The sequence below is a fragment of the Babylonia areolata genome, chromosome 8, assembly GCF_041734735.1.
Source record: "Babylonia areolata isolate BAREFJ2019XMU chromosome 8, ASM4173473v1, whole genome shotgun sequence".
NCBI classification, from domain to species: domain Eukaryota; kingdom Metazoa; phylum Mollusca; class Gastropoda; order Neogastropoda; family Buccinidae; genus Babylonia; species Babylonia areolata.
This window is the reverse complement of record NC_134883.1, coordinates 50,106,901-50,114,400: the sequence shown is the minus strand read 5'-3', so window position 1 is coordinate 50,114,400 and position 7,500 is coordinate 50,106,901. Positions and strand designations below refer to the sequence as shown.

The window sequence follows — 7,500 nt, the reverse complement described above, 5'->3', positions numbered from 1 at the left end:
CTTTGTGTGTGTGTTTCAAATACAGGAAACGTGATGTGATCCTAGTGTTTCAAATATAGGAAACGTGATGTGATCCTAGTGTTTCAAATATAGGAAACGTGATGTGATCCTAGTGTTTCAAATATAGGAAACGTGATGTGATCCTAGTGTTTCAAGTATAGGAAACGTGATGTGATCCTAGTGTTTCAGATATAGGAAACGTGATGTGATCCTAGTGTTTCAAGTATAGGAAACGTGATGTGATCCTAGTGTTTCAAATATAGGAAACGTGATGTGATCCTAGTGTTTCAAATATAGGAAACGTGATGTGATCCTAGTGTTTCAAATATAGGAAACGTGATGTGATCCTAGTGTTTCAAATATAGGAAACGTGATGTGATCCTAGTGTTTCAAATACAGGAAACGTGATGTGATCCTAGTGTTTCAAATATAGGAAACGTGATGTGATCCTAGTGTTTCAAATATAGGAAACGTGATGTGATCCTAGTGTTTCAAATATAGGAAACGTGATGTGATCCTAGTGTTTCAAATATAGGAAACGTGATGTGATCCTAGTATTTCAAAGTCTAATTTCGATGTGTAGCATTAGCTCTTTGTCTAAAAGAGTTTCCCTAGAGAAGAGCCAGATTTTAGCTCCTGGGTTTACAACGAAGGTTTTGTTCATTTTTGTCCATATTGGTGAGGAATAAATGATGAGTAAAACTTGAAAAAAAAGGTAAAATTGTTTATTTGTTGCGAGTGTGTGTGTGTGTGTGTGTGTGTGTGTGTGTGTGTGTGTGTGTGTGTGTGTGTGTGTGTGTGTGTGTGTGTGTGTGTTTAACAACTCTCGGCAATACCTAATTTTGAAGACTGTGTCTGTTTATGTGTGTGCATGCGTGCGTGCGTGCATGGGTGCGTAAGCGCGTGCGCACGCAAGCCCGTGTTATCATCGCGTGCATGAGTGTATGAACGTTCGCGTGCAGGTGCTCGCGTGCGATGGAATGCGATCTAGTCAGCGTTTGTAAAATATGCACTGGAAAAAACAACAACAAAAAACAAAAAAACGTCCGCCACACCAGAAAAACAAAAAGAAGAAGAAAAAAAAAAAGTCCGCTCCATCGTTTAACTCTTTTAAACCCGTTTCTCAGCAGGCCAGCCCTTTGAGCACGAAGCCATCGACATCCCCTATAACCCCCTCCTCTCACTCTCTCTCTCTTCCGTCACATCAACCCCCCCTACCCCCCGTCCCCTCCCCCCACCCAACCAGGCTGTCACCCATCTTTGCCCCCCACCATAACCGTGAGCTCCCCCCCCACCCCACCCCCGGCCCCCTCTCGCCCTTTCTCCCCCCATCCCCATCGCTGTTGGAGGGAGGCAGAGGACCGCAGATTTCAGCTCTCGCAGCTGGCTTTTGGGACCGCGTGTGAACAGCGGTACAAGAAAGACTTGTCGACTTCCTTGCTTCTTCTTCATCGTCAAACTTGGTGGTGGGAATTTTTTTTCTTTTCTGTATTTTTTTCTTCTTTCTTCTTCTTCTCCTTATCCAACGTGCCGTGAGTAGCTAAAAAGTTAATCTCTTCTTGCAGTTATGACCGCGATATATTTAGTCACAAAAAAAGCTGTTTGTATTGTTCAGCTGTCTTATGATTATTGTCTTGCATGCTTTTTATGGTTTTGTTTTTGCATGCCCTTTAAGTTATTGACGGCACAGATATATAATTAGCTTGTTGTGCTTTTAGTTTTCTGTTGTATAGCTGCTTTAGTATTGCTAGGAATTACATTTTTTTTGAAAAAAAACGTTCTCGACAGAAAAAAAGAAGAAAATTATTGTTGCTTTTTTTTGTTCTCTGGTGATAAAACGTATTGTCCCTCATTTCATTAGCTGATGATTTGAAAGGCGTGCAGTGATGATGTTTATGACATTTCAAATAATTATTTGCATTGCTTTATCCACTGGAATTATGTCCTGGAGAGTCACGACAGTCATTATATATATATATATATATATATATGTATATATATATATATAGATATATATATTTATTTATTTATTTATCTTAAAAAATTGAGGTTTCTACTTCTATCCAGTGATGTGTACATGTTGATATCGTTTTCATACGGTATCAAAAGCTTGCAGAAAAAAATTGAAATGCCTGCTGTTAGAAAATTTTGTGTTCTTTTTTTCTGATTTATTTTCTTCTAAATTTGCAGAGACATCTCATTTTTTGCTGTCGTTTTGTTTTGAATAATGTTGAATTAGTCTCGAATCGGTTGTCTTCATATGCTTTGAATTGGTGTAGTGTGTGTTGAATTGGTATGGTGTGTGTTGAATTGGTATAGCGTGTGTTGAATTGGTATAGTGTGTGTTGAATGGCCTTGTCTTGGTCTTGCTTCAGTCTTGTTCTGGCTTGACTTGTTTGCCTCTGTTTAGCCTGAATGGTCATGTCATGCATTTTCTTGACTTTTTTAAAACGGTCGGTTTCGTCTTATCTTCGTTTTGGCTTGGTGTCTCTTGGCCTTTTCGCTTCGACTTGTCCTGTCTTGTCCTGTCCTGTCTTTTCCTGTCCTGTCCTGTCCTGTCTTGTCCTGTCCTGTCCTGTCCTGTCCTGTCCTGTCTTGTCTTGTCCTGTCCTGTCCTGTCCTGTCCTGTCTTGTCCTGTCCTGTCCTGTCTTTTCCTGTCCTGTCTTTTCCTGTCCTGTCCTGTCTTGTCTCGTTTTCACGTGTTTTGGCAAAGCTTATTTCACTTCCTTCGTATGTTGTTCCCCCCTCTCCTCTTTTGCTGAGTTTAGGTTGATTTGCTTTTTTTGTTTGCAAAAATTCTTGTCTCCATGTGCTTCATAATTTGTTATTCTAAATTGTGAGTTAGAACTGCGGTCTGTTTGTTTATTTATCTGTTATGTTTTTGTTATTATTTGGGTTACCGCCCATGTGGGTTCTGGCTCTGCTCCTGAATCTTCAGACTTTGTTCGACACGCAGAACGGACCTCACCGGCTGTGTACAGAAAACTGCAATGCGCGTTCTGACGACAGTTTAGATTCTCCGTGCTTTAACCAACAACACAGTCAATGTGAACAGAAAACGGCTACACACATCTGATGACAGTTAAGATTCTCCATTCGTTAATTAACAAACAGCACCATCCACAGTATTGTCAATAAACTCCGTATAAAGGAAAAAAGGACACCCACAAACCTCCAGAGACCTTCGTGAAAGCCAGAAGGGGAGATAAGTGCAGCTTTGGAGTGACTGTCTCGCGAAGAATGACCTCCATGAACAAACGACGACAGGTAACTCTCGTCCTCACCGCTCTCTGTCATACTCTCCCCTTGCCAGCTTAAAAGACTGCAGCGGAAAAAGAGTGGATGTGGCGACAACAGTCAGTTGGATTTTAATAAACACCCAGTCGGTGGAAACTAAATTCTCTGGCACCATAACGGAATGCGACTGCTGTCTTAATTGTCAGGAGGATGCTGGGCTGGCGATTCTGGAACATGCGCGTGTAAAACGAAGCTTACACAGCAGAGGTGAGTCTTTCTGTCTTTGTGTACCCGTTTGCGGTATGTTTGATAACGATAATGATGAGAACGACAAAAATAATGATAATAATGAACACGACGGTGATGATGCTGGTAATGTTTAGGATAATAATGCTAATGCTAACAATACTAACAAAAACAAGAGCAAGAACAACATCAAGAACAACGAGAACAACAAGAACAAGAACAATAATAATAATAATGATGATGATGATAATAATACGATGACGACGAACAAGATGATGATATGATTGATGATATGATGATGATATGAAGAAGAAGAAGAAGATGATGATAATGATGATGATGATGATGATGATGATGATGATGATGATAGTTGTGAACATCATGATCATCATTATCATAATGCTGACGGGCCACGGGTTGGAAATTGATCACAGCCATTAACCACTGTGGGGGTTTTCTGCTTCTGGCCTGCTCCTGCTGAGAAGTGGGCTCAAATGGGAAGAATGAGACCCAACAGTCGAGTGTCTTCGACCTCCTGGAAGCATCTTTGAGAGCATTGCTGAAATTTTGGATCGACACTACAGATGTCTCCATCTATCGACCCGGTTGATGCATGGATATTATAATCATCATGACATAATACTCGAGTACAGCCGGGACCTAAAGGAATACCCACAGGGGCAGCACCATTACCCCATCTTTATTCCCATGCATCATTAAAACAACAACAACAAAATAAAAAACGAAAAAAAAAACCAAAAAAAACCCCACACCCTCACTCTGAATGTCTGGGTATTCAGCTTCACCCTATCTTATTGCGTGTATTCGACGTTTTCGCACTGCATGAATTTTATCAACCTTTTTTGTTCTGCATTTTGTAACATCTAAAAATCTGCCTGGATTTTCGATCATCTGTAGAAAATTACTCTTTTTATCTGCCTCTTAAAACATTACGCATTCAGTATAATCTAGAGAAATACCGTTGCTGTTCTCATTTTGATGAGTCATACTAGCAAACAGCAGATAGAAACAAACAGGATTAGACTCGGCCGCCTTTTCTACATCACCTGCATGCAGGAAAACGTGTCAAGAAGTATCCGTTTGGGATTCCTTTTAATTTTCGACGCTCGTCTGAGAGTACAATTCCATCCCTTCTCTAGCCAGCCGTTCAATACTTTGAACATAAGTTACAATATTGAGTCCAATATCTAACAAAAATCTGTCACACTATCAACTCATGTTGCAGTATGATGTCCACTGTGTCTGTACTTTCGTTCTGTCTATCATAAAGGACCTTTAGAATCCGATGAATTAAAGGTTTCGCACTCGCGCATGGAGGTCTCTAACTTGTAGAATAATCAACAAAGCGAGCAAGGTTAATACTGCTGCACAATCCACTATTTTAACTATTCTATATGATAGAAACATTTCATATCTGAGTTTGGCAAATGATGATTACCGTTTTTTGTTGTTTTTTGTTGTTGTTGTTGTTGTTGTTGTTGTTGTTGTTGTTGTTGATTTTAATGTGTTTTTTTAAAAACTGTTATCGACAGTGTTTGCATACTTTGTATATCTGAAAATATTTGTGGAATCTGTCGAGTAACATTTTTCTTTTGGGAAGAGGAACGTATACCCACCCTCTCAGCAGGACAATCTACGTCAAGATGACTCATGTCCGACATGGACCGTGACATTTACAAGCATAATTGACGGTCATACTATGGTCAGATACCAACTGTGTTTAGCGGCTTTCGTTTTAGTCCCGGTGTTTATAAACCAGCCAAAGGTGGGGGCCCGCTTTGGGCCGCTGTTATAGTGTGATGCTAAGTGCCGTTGTTAAGCCAATGATGTTGTCACAATGCCGCCCGTGACAAGCACTTAATATCTCAGTAAATCACGGACAGTTAGACCCCATTAGACCCAGTCGTTATGGGTTATGATTGTGGGTATGTGTTTAAACGGACATAGGGATACATATGGGCGAAAATTGGAGAGTACAATAAAGGAGGATGATTCTCTTCTTTCTTTGTTTTTTTTTTTTTAATGATTTTTTTATAGCATTGTTTGTTGCTCTCTTTCGAGAATCTACGCATGTGGAATGAATTTCATGGAGTGGTGTCAGCAATTCCGGGATTTATCTTGTTATATATATATATATAGAGAGAGAGAGAGAGAGAGAGAGAGAGAGAGAGAGAGAGAGAGAGAGAGACAGAGACAGAGACAGAGACAGAGAGAGTACTCAGGACTCAAAACGTTATTATTCAAGGATCAAAATTTTAGCCATGTTACGAAGCATGGCCAATTCTGCTAAGGTGTAATTGCTCAAAAACACTCACTACAACAGTTACAAACATTATTTGAAGAAGGAAGAAAAGAAAAAAAAAAGTGCAGATATATGAAGGCTACCTTTTCACAAAAAGTGCTGCATGATCAACAACCCCATAATTCAGCTCTATAAAAGAGAATAATCAGAGAGAGAGAGAGAGAGAGAGAGAGAGAGAGAGAGAGAGAGGAGATGCATGTACGTGCGTGCATGCGCGCACATGTGTGTATGTGTATATATATATGTGTGTGTGTGTGTGTGTGTGTGTTTTATCTTCAGTTTAACGTCTATTCACTATAAGTGTTTTTAGACGTGTGTGTGTGTGTGTGTGTGTGTGTGTGTGTGTGTGTGTGTGTGTGTGTGTGTGTGTGTGTGTGTGTGTGTGTGTGTGTGTGTGTGTGTGTGTGTGTGTGTGTGTGCAGTTAGCATGTATCTGTGCTTAGTAATGGGATTGGGGATAGCTGGACAAGTGGGTGGATGAATGGCCTGGCTTTACAACTGTCATGGTAATGGTCACCATTTCTTTTCTCTCTCTCTCTCTCTCTTTACTTACAGATCACACAGGATACGGAAGCAGACTCACACCACAGAAGTGACATCATCGATGTTGCTGCCGACCCCCTGACAAAATACTGTGCTTTGCTTATGGATGAAAATCTGTCCGTCAGTTTCTGATACGGCCACCATAGACCGCAGCCAACGAATCGTGGACGCGCACGTGCAACATAATAGGACAGAAACTTGACGTGTTATTTTACTGGTGACACAGCCAGAAAAGGACATTGGTCGTGGACTGATCGAGTTGTCAACCACGTTTTCGTGTGCCTCAGTTTCTGAATGGACAATGACCGTGTTCGAATTTTACCTCCTTCTGTGTCAAGTTAATTCTATTTACACATTGTTCTAAATGATAATAAATGCAGTTTTTGCCGTCAGCACTACCAAGCACCCATCTTGTCAGTCAGTATATCACCATCGACAGAAACAAGGCTGCCAAAACTCTTTAACTTCGGGAATATTCCAGAATTTTGATTAAAACAATTTTCCATGTCCAAGGGCTGTCAAAGCGCCAAGTTCCCATCATTATACACACAGCTGCCTGTTGTTACTGTGTCAAGAGAAACATTGCTCACATTAAATCCTGTAGAGTTCCCATTCCCCGTAAGCTTGAAGGTTATCTTCACTGACAGTTCCAGAAGACCATTATGAAAGCAGGCATGACATCTGTTAGTGGGAGAGGCTTCAAGTCTTTTTGCATCCGATTGTCCACATCCATTTTTATTCCCATACACTGACTCAACCCTATAATCACTCGTGCTGTATGCCATAAACTTTTTTTTTCCAGCAAGCGAATTACAGCAGGGTTTGTTGGTTTTTTGTTTTTTTTCAGCGAGCGAATTCAGCACGGTATTAAAATCTATATAGTTAGCATCTAGAACTTTATCTGTATCCCAACAATTCTGACATTTCCAAAGTGTCAGCGGAAATAGAAATGATAAATCCTGAGTAAATGGTTCCGTTCAGTATTTTCTTTGCATTCGCATTGAACCACTTTTGACACACACAGTGAAGGTCACTGAGAGTGTGCCACGACTACGCATGTCTTTGGGTTCCTTGATTCTGTGTTACGACCTTTGTGAAGAGGTGTGACGCTTTACTTCCGGTAAACAATTGTCCCCTGTTATACCTTGAC

At 40.5% G+C, this 7,500-nt stretch overlaps 1 protein-coding gene and 1 long non-coding RNA gene across 2 annotated transcripts in view; both read left to right on the top strand.

Annotated features, from left to right (window-relative positions):
* The first annotated feature begins 1,376 nt into the window (after positions 1-1,376).
* LOC143285228 (uncharacterized) lies at positions 1,377-7,141 on the top strand. Its single transcript, XR_013055677.1, has 3 exons — positions 1,377-1,466; positions 2,940-3,505; positions 6,363-7,141. It is a non-coding gene; the product is annotated as an uncharacterized LOC143285228 (long non-coding RNA).
* A 94-nt stretch (positions 7,142-7,235) lies between these two features.
* LOC143285227 (sodium- and chloride-dependent GABA transporter 1-like) overlaps positions 7,236-7,500 on the top strand; it is a 39,484-nt gene continuing 39,219 nt past the window's right edge. Inside the window, exon 1 of the mRNA XM_076592479.1 lies at positions 7,236-7,500. This exon is cut by the window's right edge and continues 810 nt beyond it. The gene's annotated coding sequence lies outside the window, so the exon portion shown is untranslated.